Below are 24,153 nucleotides of genomic sequence, written 5' to 3' on the forward strand. Positions count from 1 at the left end.
GGGATTTTTCTATTTTTTTGAGTGAGGCTTGGATGGCTAGGTATTTCCCCCCTTAGGACAGCCTTTGCAGTATCCCATAGGTTTTAGACTGATGTGTTTTCATTCTCATTTATTTCCATGAATTGTTTAAGTTCTTCTTTGATTTCCTGGTTGACCCAAACATTCTTGAGCAGAGTGGTCTTTAGCTTCCAAGTGTTTGAATTTCTGCCAATTTTTTTCTTGTGATTGAGTTCCGGTTTTAAAGCATTGTGGTCTGAGAACATGCAGGGAATAATCTCAAACTTCTGGTATCAGTTTAGACCTGATTTGTGACCCAGTATGTGGTCTATTCTGCAGAAAGTTCCATGAGCGCTTGAGAAGAATGAGTATTCTGTTGTTTTAGGGTGGAATGTTCTGTGAATATCTTTGAGGTCCGTCTGGTCCAGTGTATGGTTGAAAGCTCTTGTTTCCTTGTTGATTTTCTGCTTAGATGATCTGTCGATTGCTGAGAGTGGAGTATTGAGGTCTCCTACAATTAACGTATTGTTATGAATATGACTATTTTGGTGAACAGTTGGCTTATGTAGATGGCTGCTCCCATGTTGGGGGCATAGATATTTACAATTGTTAAATCTTGTTGGATAGATCCTTTAAGAATGATATAGTGTTCTTCTGTGTCTCTAATTACAGACTTTAGTTTAAAATCTAATTTGTCTGATATAAGAATTGCTACCCCAGCTTTCTTTTGAGGTCCGCTGGCATGGAAGATGGATCTCCATCCCTTCACTTTCAGTCTGGATGTATCTTTAGGTTCAAAATGAGTCTCTTGTAGGCAGCATATGGATGGGTCCTGCCTTTTTATCCACTCTGCAACCCTGTGCCATTTTATGGGAGCATTTGGGCCATTCATGTTGAGAGTGATTCTTGAAAGTTATGAATTAATTGTCATCATGTTGCCTGTGAAGACGTTGTTTTTATAGATTGTCCCTGTAAATTTCTGTTGTATATCACTCTTGGGGCCTTTCTCCTTTTATCGAACCCCCCTTAATATTTCTTGCAGGGTCGGCTTAGTGGTCACATATTCTTTCAGTTTCTGCCAGTCGTGGAAGCTCTGTATCTCTCCATCCATTCAAAATGACAGCCTTGCCGGATAAATTATTCTTGGCTGCATGTTCTTCTCACTTAGTACCCTGAATATGTCTTGCCAGGCCTTTCTGGCTTGCCAGGTCTCTGTGGATAGGTCTGACGTTATTCTGATGTTCCTCCCTCTGTACGTAAGGAATCTCTTCCCCCTAACTGCCCTTAAAATGGTTTCCTTGTTTCTAAGATTTACAAGTTTTACTATTACATGCTGGGGTGTTGGCCTGTTTTCCTTGACCTTGGGAGGGGTCCTCTCTGCCTCTAGGATGTGACTGTTTGTTTCCCCAGATTAGGGAAGTTCTCAGCTACGATTTCCTCAAATACATCTTCTAGTCCTCTCTCTCTCTCCACTCCCTCCGGGATACCAATTATTCTGACATTGGAACGCTTCATGGTGTCACTTATTTCTCTGATTCTATTTTCATGGATTCTGAGTTGTTTTTCCTGGGCCTCCTCTTTTCCCTTTTTGTCTATTATATTGTCTTCCAGGTTGCTTATTCGTTTTTCTGCCTCATTTACCCTAGCTGTAAGATTATCTAGATTGGATTGGACCTCATTGATAGCATTTTTAAGTTCTGCCAATTCAGCTTTCATTTCTGCCCTAAGAGACTCTATGTTGCCCTTAATTGATTTCTCCATTCTAGCCATTGTCTTCACAATTGTTAGCCTGAATTCCATCTCCGACGTCTTGGTTATATCTGTATCCATTTGTAAATCTGCAGCATAAGTCATAATCTCTGACTCTTTTCTATTTTTGGGGCTCCTCCTCCTAGTCATTCTGCTGATGGGTGTTTGAAGGAATGTATAGAGTCTAAATTATTGACCAAAACCCAAGCAAGATTCACCTGTTTTCTAGGGACCCTAGGGTTGCTGTCCTCTTATTTTCCCAGCCTGTCTTCTGGGGGAGGGGCCTACCGCACTGTTACTCAGGCAACCCTGTTTGGGTGGAGTTTCCCTGCCCCCCTGTGGTGGGGGATGGGCTCAGCGGGAATCAGTTTTTGTGGCTTTTGTTCTCTGGCGGCTTTCCCTGGTGGCTTTCCGCGTCTCTTCAGTGAGTCAGAGCAGAAGAGACCGTTTCCAACCCTCTGCCTCAGAGCAGAGAGACTGCAGTCTGTTCTTCAGTGAGCTCTCCAGGCCACACTCTCCATTTCTGTCTGTGCTGCTATAAAGTGCAGTGTCCTGGGTTGTGCGCCCCTCTGCAGTGCTCCCAGTCCTGCCTCCAGATCAGAGCACATCTCTGCCCTTTGTGCTTCTAAAACCGCCAGCCGCTCCCCGTTTACATGCGTGCAGGCGCAACCCCACCGCTCCGGGTTTCCGCCCTGGGGGCTGCCCTAAAGTCCTTTCCCCACCTCTACCGTTCTGTGAGTCTGTGCCCTGTCCCCAGCACTAGAGGCTGTTGCTCACCGGCGGTGTAGGATCCCCACGGCCATGCACAATCCCGCTGCCATTTATCCTCTGATATCTCCCCGTGGAATCATGGCTCCCCACTTCTTACCTCAAAACCAACTGCCTGAGATATTCTGTTTGTAGTGTAGAAATCCAGATCTTCTTACATCTCAGGCTGGTTTTGTGGGTGCTCAGAGTGGTCTGGTAGATATCCAGCTCAATTCTGGGGACCAGTTGAAATAGGGTCCCCTACTCCTCCACCATCTTTCCTTCATCCAATTCTCTCCACTTTTAATCTTAAAATTTTACAATTATACAATTAGGAAAATTAGTATTTAAAAATTAAAGAGCCATGTTCATATTAAAATTCTTTTTTATATGGCTCAGTTGGTTAAGCATTGGCTTTTCAGCTCAGGTCATGTTCTTGGGGTCCCTGGATCGAGCCCCATGTCAGTCTCCACACTCAGCGGGGAGTCTGCTTACCCCTCTCTCTCTGCCCCTCCTCCCGCTCTCTCTCTCTCCAAATAAATGAATTTAAAAATCTTTAAAAATCTCTACTGGGGGGCGCATGGGTGGCTCAGTCATTAAGCGATTGCCTTCAGCTCAGGTCATGATCCCAGGGTCCTGGAATTGAGCCCTGCATCGGGCTCCCTGCTCAGCAGCAAACCTGCTTCTTCCTCTCCCACTTCCCCTGCTTGTGTTCCCTCTCTCACTGTCTCTCTCTCCCTGTCAAATAAATAAGTAAATTCTTTAAAAAAGATAAATAAAAATCTCTATCTGGGATGCCTGGGTGGCTCAGTCAGTTGAGCGGCTCCCTTTGGCTCAGGTCATGATCCCTGGGTCCTGGGATGGAACCCTTTGTTGTCGAACTCCCTGCTTCTCCCTCTGCCTGCTGTTCTCCCTGCTTGTATTCTCTCTCTCTCTGACAAATAAATAAATACAATCTTTTAAAACGTAAAAAATAAAAAACTCTATCTATATATCAGTTTTATTATATAAATTTAAGCACTTCTGAAAGAAAGAAAATAAATGTGCTAAAATAAAACAACGTGAATATGGAAAAAATAAACCTAATGGAATTGGAGAACTGCCAAGGCAGCCATGACTTGAATGGATTCGATACTGGAGAGACAGAAAAGTAAGCCTGACACACAGAGAAGTAAATCTAACATTTGTATCCCCTTTTCCCCCTTCATGGTCTTTACTCATTTATTCCTAGCACAAAGCTTAGAGGTTGAAAAGCTCAGCAGAGAGCATAACTACAAGTTTGAAAAGATAAACAGAGCTAAAACAGTCTCACAGAGCAGGAAATTGAAATATTTTACCACAATAACCTATTAAATTTGAGAGGCCTTGATGAATATCTCAGACTTTATGATGTGACACTTGAAGGACTGGTCCCTAGGAGTAAATTCAACTGAAAATAGACCAGCTTTCATAAATACTAAAACACAACTTTAAATCAGCTCAATCCCAGACTAGATTAAATTGTCCACCCTTTAATTTACCTGCCTAATAGACACAAAATTAATATCATTCATAGCCTCTATAATTTTTTAATGTCCAGTATTGTATAAAAATTGCCAACACACAGGAGACATGATTAAGAAGGAAAAATGCAATAAAAAGCATACCTACAATTGATTCATATTTTTCAATTATTACAGTTGTACTTTAAAATAATTTTTCATTAAACAAAATGGATAAAAACATAAAATTTTAGTGGAGAAATGAAATCTACAGAAACGAATTAAAATAGATATTTTAGAACTAAAGTTACAGTAATACAACTCAATAGATGGATTTAACAGCAGACTAGGCATGGCTAATGAGAGCATTAGTGAAATTTAAGGTAGGTCAGCACATAATATTCAAAATAAAAGTATGGATAAAGGAAATAAGCAAATAGCATAACGAGAATAAGAGTTGTATAAGAAACTGTAGAAAGGACTAACATGAGTGTAAATGGATTTCCTGAAAAAGAGGGGAGTAAAAAGGGAGCAGAAGCATTATGTGAAAAGTAATGGCTGAGAATCTTAGGATACTACCGTAAGACATAAAGCTGTAGTTTTCAGAAATGAATATTACACTGTATGTTAAATAACTGGAATCTAAATGAAACTTGAAAAGGAAAAAAAAAATTCTTCCAGGAAAATTACTGCAATTTTAGAATTCTATTCCTAGCAGAACTCTTTTTCAACTGTGAAGGGTGAATAAATAAATTTTGTTTTTTTTTCCTTCCAAGATTTTATTTAAACTCGTTAGTTAGCACATAATGTAGTATTGGTTTCAGGAGTAGAATTTAGTGATTCGTCACTTACATATAACACCCAGTGCTCATCACAAGTGACCTCCTTAATGCCCATCACCCATAGCCAATCCCCACATCCACCTCCCCTTCAGCAACCCTCAGTTTGTTCTCTATAGTTAAGAGTCTCTTATGGTTTGCCTCCTTCTCTGTTTTTATCTTATTTTGTGTTTCTTGGCCTTCCCTTATGTTCATCAGTTATTGTTTCTTAAATTCTACATATGAGTGAAATCAAACTGTATTTGTTTTACTCTAACTTATTTTGCTTAGCACAGTACCCTCTAGCTCCATCCACATCATTGCAAATGGCAAGATTTCATTCTTTTTGATGGCTGAGAAATATTCCATTTTGTATATATACCACATCTTATTTATCCATTCATCAGTTGATAGACATTTGGGCTATTTCCATAATTTGGTTATTGATACTACTGCTATAAGCTTTGGGGTGCTGGTGCCCCTTCAAATCACTATTTTTGTATTCTTTGGATAAATGCATGATAGTGCAATTCCTGCATTGTAGGGTAGTTCTCTTATTAACTTTTTGAGGAACCTTCACAATGTTTTCCAGATTGGCTGAACCACTTTGCATTCCCACAAACAGTATAAGAGTGTTACCCTTTCTCTGCAACCTTCCCAAACTCTCTGTTTCCTGACTGGTTAATTTTAGCCATTCTGACTGGTGTAAGGTGGTAACATTGTGGTTTTGATTTGTATTTCCCTTATGGTGAGTGATGTTGAACATTTTTTCATGTGTTTGTTAGCCACTTGTATATATTCTTTGGAGAAATGTCTCTTATGTCTACTGCCCAATTCTTAACTGGATTACTTATTTTGAGCTGTTAAGTTTGATAAGTTCTTTATAGATTTTGATTAGTAGCCCTTTATCCAAAACCACTTGCAAATATCTTCTCCCATTCTGAAGGCTGCCTTTTAGTTTCCTTGATTGTTTTCTTCACCATGGAAAAGCTTTTTATCATGATGAAGTCCCAATGGTTCATTCTTGCTTCTGTCTCCCTTGCCTCCTGAGATGAGCCTAGTAAGAAGTTGCTATGCCCAAGGTTAAAAAGGTTGCTATCTGTGTTCTCTAGCATTTTGATGTTTTCCTGTCTCACATTGAGGTCTTCCATCCATTTTCAGTTTATTTTTGGGTATGGTCTAAGAAAGCCATCTAGTTTCATTCTTCTGCATGTTGCTGTCCAGTTTTCCCAATACCATTTGTTGAAGGGACTTTTTTTTTTTTCCATTGGATATCCTTTCCTGCTTTGTCAAAGATCAGTTGAACATAGAGCTGGGTTGTCTATTCTGTTCCATTGCTCTACGTGTCTGTATTTGTGCCAGTACCATACTGTCTTGATGATTACAGCTTTGTAACACAGCTTGAAATACAGAATTGTGATGCCTCCAGCTTTGGTTTTCTTTTTCAGAATTGCTTTAGCTATTGAGTCTTTTCTGGTTCCATAGAAATTTTAGAATTGTTTGTTCTAGCTCTGTGAAAAATGCTATTGGTATTTTGATAGGAATTGCATTGAATGTGTAGATTGCTTTGGGTAGTATTGACATTTTAACTGTGTTTGTTCTTCCAATCCATGAGCGTGGAATGTTTTTCTATTCCTTTGCATCTTTTTCAATTTCTTTCATAAGTGTTCTATAGTTTTCAGAGTACAGATATTTTATCTCTTTGGTTAGGTTTATTCTTAGGTATCTTATAGTTTTTGGTGCAATTGTAAATGAGATGGATTCCTTGATATCTCTTTCTGCTGCTTCATTATTGGTATATAGAAATGCAACAGATTTCTATACATTTATTTTAATTCCTGTGACTTACCTGAATTCATAAATCAGTTTTAGCAAAGTTGGATGGAGTCTTTCAGGTTTTCTACATAGAGTATCATGTTGTCTGTGAAGAGTGAAAATTTGACTTCTTTGCTGATTTGGATGCCTTCTATTTCTTTTTGTTGTCTGATTGCTGACAACAGTAGTGACAGTGGACATCCCTGTCATGTTCCTGACCTTAGAGGAAAGTCTCTCAGTTTTTCCCCATTGAGGGTGATATTAACTGTGCATCTTTCATATATGGCCTTTATGATTTTGAGGTATGTTCCTTCTATCCCTACTTTCCTGAGGGTTTTCATAAAGAAAGGAAGCTGTATTTTGTCAAATGATTTTTCTGCATCTATTGAAAGGATCATATGCTTTCTTTAATTAATATGGTGTATCACACTGATTGATTTGCAGATATTGCATCACCCCTGCAGCCCAGGAATAAATCCCACTTGACTGTGGTGAATAATCCTTTTTAATGTACTGTTGGATTCAATTTGCTAATATTTTGTTGAGAATTTTTGCATCCATATTTATCAAGGATATTGGTCTATAATTCTTTTTAGTGGGTTCTCTGTCGGGTTTTGGAATTAAGGAAATGCTGGCCTCATGGAATGAGTTTGGACGTTTCCCTCCCATTTCTATTTTTTGCAACATTTTCAGAAGAATAGGCATTAAATTTTCCTTAAATGTCTGGTAGAATTCCTCTGGGAAGCCATCTGGCACTGGACTTTTGTTTGTTGGGAGGTTTTTGATTAGTGATTCAATTTCTTTGCTGGTTGTCAGTCTGTTCAAGTTTTCTATTTCTTTCTGTATTAGTTTTGGTTGTTTGTATGTTTCTATTAATTTGTCCATTTCTTCCAGATTGTCCAATTTTTGGCATATAATATTTTATAATATTCTCTTAGAATTATTTCTCTTTCTGTGGTGTTTGTTGAGATTTCTCCTCTCTCATTAGTAATTTTATTTATTCACGTCCTTTCTCTTTTCTTTTTGATAAGTCTGGCTAGGGGTTTATCAATTTTGTTAATTCTTTCAAAGAAACAGCTCCTAGTTTCATTGATCTGTTCTACTGTTTTGGTTTCTATATCATTTATTTTTGTTGTAATCTTAATTATTTCCTTTCTTCTGCTAGTTTTAGGCCTTATTTGCTGTTCTTTTTTTGGGCTTTTTTAGGTGTGAGGTTAAGTTGTGTATTTGAGACTTTTCTTGCTTCTTGAATAAAGACAGTATTGCTATATACTTCTTTTTTAAGACTGGGTTTGCTGCATCCCAAAGATTTTAGACTGTCATATTTTCATTTTCACTAGCTTCCATGTATTTTTTTATTTCTTCTTTAATTTCCTGGTTAACCCATTCATTCTTTAGTAGGATGTGCTTTAATCTCCATGTATTTGTAGTCTTTACAATTTTTTTTATTGTGGTTGACTTCAAGTTTCATAGCATTGTGGTCTGAAAATATGCATGGTATGATCTAAATTTTTTGTACTGGTTGAAGCCTGATTTGTGACCCAGTATGTGATCTCTTCTGGAGAATGTCCTATTTGCCCTTGAAAAGAATGTGTATTCTGATGCTTTAGGATGAGATGTTCTGAATATATCTGTTAAGTCCATGTGGCCCAGTGTGTCATTCAAAGCCGTTGTTTCCTTGTCGATTTTCTGCTTAGATGATCTGTCCATTGTTATAAGTACAATGTTAAAGTCCCCTACTGTTATTGTATTATTATCAATGAATTTCTCTAAGTTTGTCATTAGTTGATTTATATATTTGTCTGTGTTGTAGTTGGGCGCATAAATATTTACAATGGTTAGATCTTGTTGGATGATATATTTTATGATATAGTGTCCTTCTTCATCTGTTATTACAATCTTTGGTTTAAAATCTAGTTTGTCTGATAGAAGTATGGCTATTCCAACTTTCTTTTGATGTCCATTAACATGATATTGTTCTCCACCCCCTCACTTTCAATCTGGAAGTGTCTTTGAGTCTACAATGAGTCTCTCATAAGCAGCATATCGATGGTTTTTTATTTTAATCCGTTCTGATACCCTATGTCTTTTGATTGGAGCACTTAGTCCATTTACATGCATAGTAATTATTGATAGATATGAATTTAATGCCATTGTGTTACCTGTAAAGTCACAATTCCTATAGATTACCTCTGTTCCTTTCTAATCTTTGTTGCTTTTGGTTTCTGCTTCCTGCTCAAAGGGTCACCTTTAGTATTTCTTGCAGAGCTGGTTTAGTGTTCACAAACTCTTTTAGTTTTTGCTTATCTTGGACATTCTTTATCTCTCCTTCTATTCTGAATGACAGCCTTGCTGGATAAAGTATTCTTGGCTGCATATTTTTCTCAGTTAACACATTTAATATATCATGCCACTCTCTTCTGGCCCACCCAGTTTCTGTAGACAGATCTGCTGCTAATCTTATGTGTCTACCCTTCTAGGTTAAGGATCTTTCTTCCTTAGCTGCTTTCAGAATTCTCTATTATCTTTGTATTTTGCAAATTTCACTATGATATGTAATGGTTTTAATCTATTTTTGTTGATTTTGAGGGGAGTTCTCTGTGCCTCTTGAACTTGAATGCCTGATTACTTCCCCAGATTAGGGCAGTTCTCAGCTATAATTTGTTCAAATAAACTTTCTGCCTATTTTTCCTGCTCTTCTTCTTCTGGGAGTGCTATGATATGGATATTATTGCACTTTGTGGAATCTCTGAGTTCCCTAAGTCTATATTCATGATCTATTTTCTTTCCCTCGTCTTTTCAGCTGTGTTATTCCCCATAATTTCATCTTCTATATCACCTATTCATTCCTCTGCTTCTTCAATCCTTGTTGTAGTACATCCAGTTGGTTTCCAAATCAGTTACAGCAGTTTTTGGACTAAATTCTAAATTCTTGTTCAGATATATTGCTTATGTCCTGTTTTGAGTAAACCCCTGACTGTGATTTCTTCTTGATCTTTCTTTTGAGAAGAATTCCTCCATCATCTTGTCTAGGTTTCTGTCTTTTACATGTTATGAAAGCTTATTATGTTCCTGCTCCTGAGAGTAATGCTATATTATAAGGGGTCATACACTGTCTAGGGTCTGGTACTTCAGGAAGTGCTTCTCTTGTGTGCTGTGTGGACTCTTCTGTTGGGTTTTGGCTCCTTTTCCACACAGGTCAGTCTTATTCAGAGTTCCTCCTTGCTTGCAGCAGGGAGTGTTTGGACTTTTAACTACGTGTGCTTTGATTTGTTTGTTAAAATAAACCTGCCATGTTCTCTACTGCTAATTGTGCAAATTATTCTCTTAATCCTAAAATCAATTTCTTAGTTGTTCAAAATGGTTTGATGTTGATCAAGCTGTGTTCGAGGGATGAGGCAAGGCCAAAGTCCCTCTACTACTCTGCCATCTTAAGTCCTCCTCCAAATAAATTTTCTGTTTTAAAAAAATGAGGAAATGATTATCAGCAGATACTCCCTAAAAATATACTGAAGTAAGTCCTCTAGGCAACAAGAAAGTTATTCCAGAGGGCAAAACTTATCACTGTATCAAAAGCAACATAAATGGTGAACATTAGCAATAATCTAGATTAATGTTTTCTGTAAACAATAATAAATAATAATGCCTTCAATGGTTTAAAATTCTGTACAAATAAAATGCTTGTAAACAAATTACAAAAGCCAGCAGTGAATAAATGTAGTTTAAGTGTTCTGAAGTCCTTATATTGTCCAAATAGTGGAAAAGGGCTAATTTTTATTAGGCTCTAAAAAGTCAAAGAATCATTGTATTATCTAGGATAATGACAAAGAATTGTTAAAAAAAAAGTGTAACAAAGAAATGGAATTACAAATGTTATTTATGCATGAAGTGTAAAGAAAAAAAGAAAAAGGGACAAATAATAGGATGTATATATAGGAGACAAATATTTATATGGCATATTTAAATGCAAATATAACAGTAATTTCATTAATAATAAATAAATGAAACATTAGACTTAAAAGATGAAAATTGTCACACTGCATTAATAATTATAAATTAAAAATTAAATAAACACTGCTTACAAGGAACACACTTTTAATATAAAGATATAGACTGTTTTACATCCTCACCAACACCTGTTGTTTCTTGTGTTGTTGGCTTTAGCCATTCGACAAGTATGAGGTGATATCTCATTGTAGTTTTGATTTATATTTCCATGATAATCAATGATGTTGAGCATCTTTTCATGTGTCTCTTGGCCATCTGTATGTCTGCTTTGGAAAAATATCTATTCATGTCTTCTGCCCATTTTTAAGTGGTGTATAGGTTTTTTGGGTGTTGAGTTTTATAAGCACTTTGTATGCAAACTGGTGAAGCCACTCTGGGAAACAGTAGGGAGTTTCCTCAAAAAGTTAAAAATAGAATCACTCTATGATCCAGCAATTGCACTACTAGATATTTAACCCAAAGAATACAAAAAATACTAATTCATGTGGATACATTCACCCTGATGTTTATAGCAGAATTATCTATCATGGCCAAATTATGGAAATATCCAATGTCCATCAACTGATGAATGGATAAAGAATAGGTGTCTACCTATTATATTATATAGATAAAATGCCATATTATTCAGCCATAAAAAAAGAAGAAAATCTTGCCGTTCGCAACATGGATGGAGCTAAGGAGTATTATGCTAAAGTGAAATAAGTCAGAGAAAGACAAATACCATATGTTTTCACTCATATGTAGAATTTAAGAATAAAAAAACAAATGAACAAAGGGGGAAAAAGAGAGAGGTAAACCAAAAAACAGACTTTTAACTATAGAGAACAAACTAATGGTTACCAGAGGGTAGGTGGGTAGGGGAATGGGTTAAATAGGTGATGGGGATTAAGGAGTGCACTTATGATGAGCAGCCGGTGTTGTATGGAAGTGTTGAATCACTATATTGTACACTTGAAACTAATACTACACACTGTATGTTACTAACTGGAATTTAGATAAAAACTTTACAAAGAGTTTTTTCTCAGAATAATAGAATTTTGTTTCATATAAGTAATGTCATTCATGACATAACATTCATGAAATAATGTGTATAGCACATATGCTGCATTTAATACATCTGTAAAGCACAGAACTAAAAAATTTAAGAATAATAACTGAATAAGCACAGTGTTATTTGATTAAAATAATATATCCACATAGTGGTACATGGAAAAGACTATATGAAGGCACATGTATAGAAGATGATGCTAAGAATACTAGCTGTATTTGTGAATAAATATAGTGTTAATAGTGTTAGAATGTGTTTACTACTGTGGTACATGGAATGTACTATATTTAGTCACATAAATAGATGATTTACTATGTGCAATATAATTTTGTTGCATCAAGCAAGAATGCTATTTAGTGAAAAAATGTATTCAATACAAGGGCTGCATTTAATACACTCTGTAAAGGCTCAATTACAAAGTTGTTTATAATAAATCTAGTTTTATTTGTGAACAAATACAGTGTTATTAAAGTAAAAAAAATACAAAGATACAGAAATGTTGAAATAAAGTGTAAGATTAATAGCATGACAAAAAAGGAACAAATCCACAATCATATTGGGAAATGTTGAAATACCTCTGTAATTTATAGGATATGTTACAAAAATATCAGTAAGAAGATTGAAAATTTGAACTGAGGACTATTAAATAGGTATAGAACACTGCCTCACAAAACTGAAGAATGATCATTATTTTCAAGTGTATGTGAAAAATTTACCAAAAATTAGCACTATGCTGAACCATAAAGTAAGTCTCAGCAAATTTCAGAGAGTTGAAATAAAATAAACTATATTTTCTGACCATAATAGAATTTACTTTGAAATCAATAACAAAAAGATAAGTAGAAAATCTCAAACTGCTTGAAAATTAAGAAGGACACTTTGAAATAATCCATAAGTCAAGGTAGAAATTATTATGGAAATTAGAAAAATATATTGAACTGAGTGATAATAAAAATATGACATGCCAAAAGTTATGCAAAACACATAATGACATAATTGGAGGGCAGTACATGCATAAGAAAGCATAGCATTCAATACATTAAATATAACAAAGCAATGCATGTATAGATAAGAAAGAAGACTGAAAATCAATGATCTGTGAATCCATTTCAAGAAAGTAGAAAGCTAGAAAGAAATCAAACCCCCTGAAATAAGAGAAATGAAATAATAAAGATAAAAGCAAAAATTACTTCAATTAAAACAAACTTGTTTTCAAACAATGGAAAAATTTATCAAAGCTGAAGTTGGTGTCTTAAAACATCTAGTAAAACTGATAATCTTCTGACAGGAAATAATCAGTGTAATTCACCCACTTTGTTATCATACAAAAGAGAAAAATCACTTGACCATGTCAATTAATACAGGAAAAGCATTTGACAAAATTCGATACTCATTCATGACCAAAATTCTTGGAAAACTAGGAGAAAAGAGGAACTTCCTCAACTTGATAAAGAATATCAACATAAAACCTACAGTTAGTATCAAATTCAATGGCAAAAGAAAATGCAAGAATGTGCACTCATTACTCTTAACATAGAACCAGAATTCCTACCCAGCTCTATAAAGCAATAAAATAAAAAAGACATACAAAGCTTAAGAAAGAAATGAAACTGTTCCAATTTGTAGTTGATATGAAGGTCTCCACAGGAAATCTCAAGAATCTACCAAAACCCCCAAAACCTCCAGAACCAAAATGTGCAAAGTTCTGATCTTGCAAGATACAAGATCAACATAAAATTTATTATACTTCTATATTTGCAATAACGACATGGAAACTGAAATTTAAAATATAATACCATATGGAATTCAAGAAACAAAACAAAGAAAAAAAGAGACAAAAAACCCACAATTTTTTGTAAAGAGAACAATTGGTGGTTTCCAGAAGGGAGGTGGGATGGATGGGTGAAATAGATAAAGGGGATTAAGAGGCACTTGTCTTGATGAGCACTGAGAAATGTATAGAATTGATGAGTCATTATATTGTGCACCTGAAACTGTTGTATGTTAATTATACTTAAATAAAAAAGTACAATACCATTTATAGTCACTCAAAAATTCACTGCTTAGGTATAAAAGTAAAAACTATTCAGTGGTGGAAGGATAGTATTTCAACAAATGATGCTGAAATAATTGGATAACCAGAGGCCAAAAAAATGTATCTCAGTGTAAACCTTACACCATATACAAAAAAAACTTCATCAAATAAATCAAACATATTCTATTTTTATATTTATTTTATTTTAATTCCAGTGTAGTTAACATAGTTTCAGGTGTACAATAGAGTGATTCAACAATTCCATATATCACTCAGTGCTCATCCAGATAAGTGTACTTTTTTTAAAATAATTTTTTATTGTTATGTTAATCACCATACACTACATCATTAGTTTTTGATGTAGTGTTCCATGATTCATTGTTTGTGCATAACACCCAGTGCTCCACGCAGAATGTGCCCTCTTTAATACCCATCACCAGGATAACCCATCACCCCACCCCCCTCCCCTCTAGAACCCTCAGTTTGTTTTTCAGAGTCCATCGTCTCTCATGGTTCGTCTCCCCCTCCGACTTACTCCCCTTCATTCTTCCTATTTGCAACGACGTGGATGGAACTGGAGGGTGTTATGCTGAGTGAAATAAGTCAATCAGAGAAAGACATGTATCATATGACCTCACTGATATGAGGAATTCTTAATCTCAGATAAGTGTACCTTTAATCACTTTCACCTATTTAACTCATCTTCCCACTGACCCCCCCTCTGGTAACAATCTGTTTGTTCTCTATAGTTAAGAGTCTTTTTTAGTTTCCATCTTTTTCTTTTTTTTCTTTTTAAGATTTTATTTATTTATTTGACAGAGAGAGAGAGCGCCCAGGCAGGGGGGGCAGCAGAGGGAGAGGGAGAAGCAGGCCCCCCACTGAGCAGGGAGCCCGACTACTCGGGACTAGATCCCAGGACCCTGGGACCATGACCCGAGCCAAAGGCAGATGCTCAACTGACTGAGCAACCCGGGCACCCCAGTTTCCCTTTTTTTTTCTTTTGATCATCTGTTTTGTTTCTTAAATTCCGAATATAAGTAAAACCAAATGGTATTTGTCTTTCATTCTCTATCTTATTTCGCTTAACATTATACTCTCAAATCCATCTATGTTGTTGCAAATGGTAAGATTTCATTCTTTTTTATGGCTGAATAATATCCCATTGTATTTTTATATGCTACTTCTTTATCCATTCATCTCTTGATGGATACTTGGACTACTTCCATAATTCAGCTATTGTAGATAATACTGGTATGAACATTGGGGTGCATGTATCCCATTGAATGAGTATTTTTGCATTCCTTGGGTAAATACCTAGTAGTTCAATTGCTGATAGTAGCTCAATTTTTAACTTTTTGAGGAACTTCCATACTGTTTTCCAGAGTGGCTGCACCAGTCTGCATTCCCACCAACAGTGTAAGAGGGTTCCCCTTTCTCCACATCTTCACCTATACCTGTTATTGATTTTAGCCATCCTGTCAGGTGTGAGGTGATATCTCATTGTAGTTTTAATTTGTGTTTCCTTGATAATGAGTGATGTTGAGCATCTTTTCATGTGTCTGTTGACCATCTGGATGTCTTCTTTGGAAAAAAAAGTCTATGTCTTCTGCCCATTTTTAAATTGGATTATTCATTTTTTGGGTGTTGAGTTTTATAAGTTCTTTGCATATTTTGGATACTAACCCTTTATCAGATACGTTATTTGCAAACATCTTCTCCCATTCTGTAGGTTGCCTTTCAGTTTTGTTGATTGTTTCCTTTGCTCTGCAGAAACTTTGTATCTTGATGAAGTCCCAATAGTTTTATTTTTGCTTTTGTTTTCCTTGCCTCAGGAAACATATCTAGAAAGCTATTGTTATAACCAATGTTAGAGAAATTCTACCTGTGGTTTCTTCTAGGATTTTTATGGTTTCAGTTCTCAAGTTTAGTTCTTTAATCCATTTTGAGTTTATTTTTGTGTATGGTGTTAGAAAGTAGTTCAGTTTCATTCTCAAATAAATCACAATTTAAATGTTATTAAGTCTGTAATATTTGTGGAAAAAGAAAACTTAGGAGCAAATAATTGTTACATAGGACTTGGTGAACTTTTCTTAAGCATGATACCAATAGCATGACCCATAAAATTAAAATTTGAAAAATTATTATTAATTCCTTCATTGAAATTAAAATGTTTATAATCTGCCAAAAACCCTGTTAAGATTATGAAAATACAAGCTACAGACATGGGAGAAAATCTGAGAAACTAATCATGTGTAGACTATATAAAAACTCACAAAACTCAACAGTAAAAAATAAACAATCCAATTAGAGAGGTACATGAACAGACATTTCACTGTAAAGGATATGCAGTTTGAAAATAATCATATTAAAAGACATTTATCACATCCAGTCATTAGTAAAAATGTAAATTTAATCCACAAAGCTTTTGCACAGTGAAGGAAACCATCAAGAATACAAAAAAGCAACTTACTGAATGGGAAAAGATATTTGCAAATGATATATCTGATAAAAGGTTAATATTCAAAATATATAAAGAACTTATGCAACTCAACATGAAAAAAATAATCCACTGTAAAAATGGGCAGAGGACATGAATAGACATTTTTCCAAAGAATATAAATGGCCCACAGACACATGAAAAGATGCTTGACATTACTAATCATCAGTGAAATGCAAATGAAAAGTCCAATAAGATATCATTTTATGCCTGTAAGAAGGGCTAAAATAAAAAAGAAACATAAGAAATAACTGTTGGAGAGGATGTAGAAAAAAAGGAACCCTCATGCACTGTTGGTGGGAATGTAAATTGGTACAGCCACTCTGGGAAAAAATATGAACGTTGGTCAGAAAATTAAAAATAGAATTACCATATAATCCAGTAATTGCACTGCTGGCTATTTACCCAAAGAAAATGAAAACACTATTTCCAAAACATATATTAACCTCTATGTCTATTGCAGCATTATTTACAATTGCCATGATATAGAAGCAACTCAGGTGTCCAAGAATGGAAGAATAAAACAAATGTGGTAGCCATAAGGTAAATATATATTACTTAACCATATAATAAATATTACTTAGCCATAAAAAATAATGAAATCATGTCATTTGTAACAATATGGATGGATCTAGAGGATATAATTGCTATGTGAAATAAATCAGTCAGAGAAAGGCAAATACCATATGATTTCATTCATATGTGGAATGTAATAAATAAATGAACAAAGAAAAAAGAGACAGCTAAAAAAACAGACTCTTAAATACAGAGAACAAACTGGTAGTTTCCAGAAGGGAGGGGGTGAGAGGATGGGCGAAATAGATAAAGGGAATTAAGAATACACTTACTGTGATGAGTGCTGAGAAATGTATGGATTTTTTCAATCATTATATTGTAAACCTGAAACTAATATAATGTATGTTAATTATATTTTAATTTAAAATTTAAAAAGAAACAAGGAGATATCATTACACATCTATTAGAAGAGTTAAAGTAAAAACTAGTGAATACATCAAATGTTGGTGATGATTCATAGAATTGCTTTCTCATACATTAGTTTTGGGAATGTAAAATGATATAGCCATTCTGAGAAACAGTTTGGAAGTTCTTAGAAGAATAAACATATGCTTACCATACAATCTAGCTATTGTATTTCTGGACGTTTATCCCAGAGAAATAAATCTTTATACACACATAAAAACTGGTACATGAATATTTAAAGCAGCTTTGTTCATAGTAGCCTTAAAACTTAAAGCCCAAATATCCTTTCATAAGTGAAAGAAATTGTGATACATTCATGCCATAAAATCTACTCAACAATGAAAAGAAATAACTATTGACACACCAAACAACTTGGATGAATCTTCAGGGAATTACTCTCAGTGAAATAACCACTTCCAAATGTCACATTCTGTATGCTTTCCATTATATAACATTCTTGAAATGATACAAGTATAGAAATGGCAAAAAAGGTAGAGGTTTTTGAAAATTGATCTCATAAAATGAGTTGATATGTGCTCCCTCCTTTTCTATTTTCTGGAAAGACTGTGTAGAATTGATGTCAATTTTTTTTCAGATGTTTCTTATAATTATCCAAGTGAAACCATCTGGGCCTGGAGATTATTTTTCAGGAATTTTAAAACTATTAAGTCAATTTATTTAATAGTTATAGAGCTTTTAAAACTATTTAATATTGTTTGAGTCAGTGTGGTTTGTTGTTTGCAATGAATTGGTCCTTTTTACCTAACTTACAAATTTATGTGTGGATTACTTTATAGTATACCCTTATTATATCTACAACATCTACCAACATCCACAGTGATATCCTGTTTCATTTCTGATATTGGTAAATCATATATTTGCTTTTGTTTTCATTGTCAGTCTTGGTAGATGTATGCCAACTTTTTAAAAGATTTATTTATTTATTTGAGAAAGAGAGTGGGGGAGGGACAGAGGGAGAAGGAGAGAGAGGATCTCAAGCAGACTCCCTGTTGAGCATGGAGCCCAGTTTGGGGCTTGATCTCATGACACTGAGGTCATGACCTGAGCCAAAATCAAAAGTTAGATGCTCAACCAACTGAGCCACCCAAGCGCCCCAATATATGACAATTTTCAAAAAATCCAGCTTTTTTAAATTGGTTTTCTCTATCCTAGAGTTGTTTCTGTACAGAAATCTGCTGCATTTCTATACACAAATAATGAATCAGCAGGAAGAGAGACTAAGGAATCACTTCCATTTACAACTGCACCAAAAACAATAAGATGCCTAGGAATAAAACTAACCAAAGTGGTGAAAGACCAGTACTCAGAAAACTATAAAATACTGATGATAAAATTAAAGAAGGCACAAAGAAATGGAAAGACATTCCATGCTCATGGATTGAAAGAACAAATATTGTTAAATGTTTCTTCTCAGGGACATGTCCCAAGTAGAGGGAATAATCTTCCCACTATGTGCCCCAGGAATTCTCCAGATCACTGTTTCTACCCTGCATCACGACAACATCCATTCATGATTAAAAAAAAACAAAACCCTCAACAAAGTAGGCTTAGAGGGAACATACCTCAACATTGATTTTGTATCATACTGTGACTTCACTGAATTCCTTTATCAGTTCTAGTAGTTTTTTGGTGGAGTCTTTTGGGTTTTCTATATATAGTATCATGTCATTTGCAAATAGTGAGTTTCACTTCTTTTTTGCCAATTTGGATGACTCATTTCTTTTTGCTGTCTGATTGCTGTGGCTAGGACTTCCAGTACTATGTTAAATACCAGTGGTGAGAGTTGACATCCCTGTCTTGTTCCTGATCATAAAGAAAAAGCTCTAAGTTTTTTCCTGTGGAAGTTTAGACTCATCACTAGGCCTCCAAGAAAATCACTGGTTGAGAAGGAGAGTAGTATCTCAAAATTGCTCCCCCCATGGCTTCCACTGAAATTGTGATGGAATGGGGCACTTCTTTACAACTAGATGAGGTTACCATTATGGAATGGTGAAATTTCTGGTTCTCCATGAGGTATCACTCAAGTGGAATGGCAGGAGCTACTTGTTATCACTAGGTAGGGGAGACAGTACAGATTCTCCATGTAGTCTCCACTAAGACAAGCTGTGGGCATTGTTGCCACCAGATGGGAATCAAAGTTGCAGATTCCTATTCAGTGTTCTATTATGCCACCCTCGTAGGGTGAGGTGAGGAAGGATGTTTCATTACAGCTCAGTGAAAGTGGATGTCTAAGTGTCCTGCTTAGCTTTGCTGGTGAAGATGAGGTGGAGCCACATGTTTTTACATATTGTTTGGCTGCAGTAGGAAGGAGATTATCATCTAGAAGCTTTCTGTCATGAGTGGCTGTCTCCATTTCATGGTTATTTGAATAGAGAGAACTGATATTTCTTCTTCTTCTTCTGCTTCTTCTTCTTCTTCTTCTTCTTCTTCTTCTTCTTCTTCATTGTTGTCATCATCTTTGTCTTCATCTTAATCTTTGTCTTTGTCTTCATCTTCTTCGATCTGAATATTGTCATTTCTAATGCCAGTTTCTACAGCTCCCAGTTCTGGATATATGAAGCAAAAAGAAATCCAAGGGATTCAGAAGCAAAAGGAAATCAGAGAAATTCACTACCACATTGACAATAGGGTGTCAAGGTACTAAGGTCGACTTCCTTCTTTTTCCAACTTTCAGAATATTCCTTATTTATTTACATATACTTTCTAGTATTTTAAGATGAGCTTACACAAAGAATAAAAAGAAGTGCATATACTACATTTCATTTAAAATTGGATGTCAAGGAGGAGAGGAAGATGGTGGTGGAGTAGGAGGACACTAGGGTCACCTCATCCCATGAATAGAGCTAGATAAGTATCAAATCATCCTAAATATCCAGAAATCAACCTGAAGCCTAACAGAAAAACTCCACAACTAAAGGGAGAGAAGAGGCCACATTGCAGAAGGTAGGATGTGAAGTTGAGATATAGGGGAGAAAGGATCTGTGGTTGCTGTGGAGGGCAGGGAGCCTTAGTCATGAAAAGGAGTGACAGAGAGAGAGAAGAACACAGAGGAATGCACAAGGAGAACATTTCCCTAAACCACTGGATTGGAAAATGAGAGGGGCTCATTTCATGAGTTCTTGCAACCAGTGAGGCTTAAAGCATAGATACATTAAAGGTCAGTGGGCTTGGTTGAAGTAGAACTCAGAGGGCACTGCACTGCTCATAGAGAGAAAGCAGGAAAACAACCTAGGGAATAAAGGAGATGGATGGGACCATTTCCCTCCCCTGCCCCTCAGTATAAATACAGAGCCACCTGTGGGAAGCAGTGCAGCACAACCACTGGTTGCCTAACTGGCATACAACAAGCCCCACCCCCAGTGCTCTCACAGAACTGCCCTTCTCAGTCAAGCTTACTTCAGTCCAAACATGACTGTCTAATTCATCAGAAGACCAGCACAAACCCCTGTCCACACCACATCTCCTGGCCACATGATTTGAAAGGGCCTCCATTCTGGTGGTGGGAGTGTCAGGGCTCATTTCACAAACACACCAGAGTACACCAAGTGAAAACTCGCCACATTCAGGACAGGGACCAAACACAGCCCACAGCAGGCAAGGAGAACCTCTGCAGATGACTGCTCTGAAGTATAGAGCAGCCAAAACACAACAGCAGAGCACATGAAACACATACCAGACACATTCCCTGAAGTGCCATGCTCTGGGCACTACATGGCCTCTTCTTCATAAGGCCACTACTTTCAGGAGCAGGAGACATAATTGGCTTTGCAAACACACAGAAGAAGACAGAGAGTTAGACAAAATAAAAGAGGCTGAGAAATTTATTCCAAATGAAAAACAACAACAAACAAAACAAAACAAAAACACAAAAAAGCAGAACAAAGCCACAGCCAGAAGTCTAAGTGAAAGAGATATAATCTTCCAAGAGACTGGAAACAGACTTGAGGCGATGAACAACAGGCTAGAAGAAGCAGAAGAATGAATTAATGACCTAGAAGATAAGAAATGGAATAATAAAACTGGACAAAAGAGAAAGAGAGGAATTATGCACATGAGAATAGACTTTAAAGAACTCAGTGACTCCATCAAATGTAATTATGTTCAATTTATAAGAGTCCTAGAAAATGAAGATAGAGAAAAAGGAGCAGAACATTTATTTGAAGAAGTAATAGCTGAAAACTTCCCCAGTCCAGGGAAGGAAACAGATATCCAGATCCAGGAGGCACAGAAACCACCATCAAAATCACCAAAAGCAGGCCAACACCAAGACATATTGTAATCAAATTCGTAGAATATAGTGACAAAGAAATGATCTTAAAAGCAGCAAGACTAAAGAAGTCCTTAACTTAGAAGGGAAAACTCATAAGGCTAACTGGTGATTTCTCAAGAAATCTTGGCAAGCCAGATGGGAGTGGCATGATATATTCATGATATATGGTATATATATCTACATATATATATGTACACTACACTACATATATATATGTGTGTATATATATATATATATATATATACATGTGTATGTATATATATACCATGCTATATGATATATGATATGTTGATTTTATATATATACCATGATATTTGATATATGCTGGATGGGAACAATCTGCAGCCAAGAATACTCTATCCAGTGAGGTTATCACTCAGGATAGGAGGAGAGTAAAGAGTTTCCCAAACAAAACGTAAAGGGGTTTGTAACCACTAAATCAACACTGTAAGAAATATTGAAGGGGAATTTTTCAGTGCAATGTAGAGACCAAAAGTGGCAAACACAAGAAAGGATCAGAGAAAATCTCCAGAAACAATGACAAAATAAGTAATAAAACTGTACTCAATACATATCTATCAATAATTACCTTGAGTATAATTAAACCAAACACTCCAATCAAAAGACATAGGGTGTCAGATGTAGAGAACAAAACACCCATCTATATGCTGCCTAAAAGAGATTCATCTAAAGACACCTGCAGATTGAAAGTGAAGTATGGAAAAATATTTATCACACAAGTGGATGTCAAAATAAGGCCCGAGTAGAAATACTCATATTGAGCATACTAGACTTGAAAACAAAGACTGTAACAGGAAACAAAGAAGGACACTATATAATCATAAAAGGGACAAACCACCAAGAATATATAACAGTTGTGATTATTTATGAACCCAACATGGGATCACCCAAATATGTAAAACAATTAATAACAAACATAAAGGAACTAATTGATAATAATAAAACAATAATAGTAGGGAGCTTTAGCACCCCACTTACATCAGTGGAGAGATCATCTACGTAGAAAATCAACAAGGAAACAATGGCTTTGAATGACACCCTGGACCAGAAGGACTTAATACATATATTCAAAACATTCCATCCTAAAGCAGCAGAATACATATTGTTTTCAAGTGCACAAGGAACCTTCTCCAGACTAGATGACATATTAGGTCACAAAACAGGCTTAAACAAATACAAAAAGATTGAAGTCATACTATGCACCTTTTCTGACCAGAACACTGTTAAAGTAGAAGTCAATCACAACAAAATTTTGGAAGGACCACAAATACATGGAGGTTAAATAACATGCTATTAAACAATGAATGTCTCAACCAGGAAGCCAAGGAAGAAATTAAAAAAATACATGGAAACAAATAAAAATGAAAATATAATGATCCAAAATGTTGGGATGTAGCAAAAGCAGTCCTAAGATGCAAGGATATAGCAATACAGGCCTATTTCAAGAAGCAAGAAAAATCTCAAATTAACAAGCTAACCATACACCTAAAGGAGACAGAAAAAGAACAACAAACAAACTCTAAAGCCAGCAGAAGGAAGAAAATAATAAAGATTTAGCAGAAATAAATGATATACAAGTTAAAATAAACAATAGGACAGATCAATGATACCAGGAGCTGGTTCTTTGAGAAAATTAATACAATTGATAAACCTTTAGCCAAATTTATCAAAAGAATACCCAAATAAGAAAAAATAAGGAGGGCACATGATGTGATGAGCACTGGGTGTTAAATGCAACTAATGAATCATTGAGCACTACATCAAAAACTAATGATGTACTATATGTTGGCTAATTGCATTGAAATAAAAAAAAGAAAGAAAGAAAAGAAATAGCAACCAGCACCACAGAAATGCAAACAATTATAAGAGAATATTATAAAAAATTATATGCCAACAAATTGGACAGCCTGGAAGAAATGAATAATTTCCTGGGAACATATAAACTACCAAAACTGAAAGAAAAACAAATACGAAACTTTAACAGACTGATAACCAGCAATGATTGAATCTATAATAAAAAAAAAAATCCCAAGAAATAAAAGTCCAAGACCAGAATGCTTCACACACAATTTCTACCACACATTTAAAGAATTAATACCTATTCTTCTCAAACTCTTCCAAATACAAAAATGGAAGGAAAACTTTCAAATTCATTCTGAGGCCAGCATTACCTTGATACTATAACCAGATAAAGACTCCACTAAAAAAGAGAACAAGAGACCAATATCCCTGATGAACATGGAAGCAAAAAATTATCAGTAAAATACTAGCAAATCTAATCCAATAGTACATTAAAAGAATCATTCACCACGATCAACTGGGATCTATTCCCGGGTTGCAAGGGTGGTTCTATATTCACAAATCAATCAACATGGTACACCACATTAATATAAAAAAGGAAAAGAACCATATGATCCTTTGAATAGATGCAGAAAAAGCATTTGCAAAGTACAACATTCATTCATGATAAAAGCCCTCAACAAAATAGGGTTAGAGGGAACATTCCTCAACATAATAAAGGCTATATACAAAAAAACCCCATACCTAATGTCATCCTCTATGGTGAAAAACTGAGAGATTTTCCTCTACAGTCTGAAAGAAGACATGGATTCCACTCTCACCACTGTTATTTAAATTAGTACTGGAAGTTCCAGCCTCAGCAATC

This window comes from Eumetopias jubatus, unplaced genomic scaffold (genome assembly GCF_037043125.1).
Source record: "Eumetopias jubatus isolate StellerSeaLion01/CBP00866 unplaced genomic scaffold, mEumJub1_p1.0 scaffold_11, whole genome shotgun sequence".
NCBI lineage: Eukaryota > Metazoa > Chordata > Mammalia > Carnivora > Otariidae > Eumetopias > Eumetopias jubatus.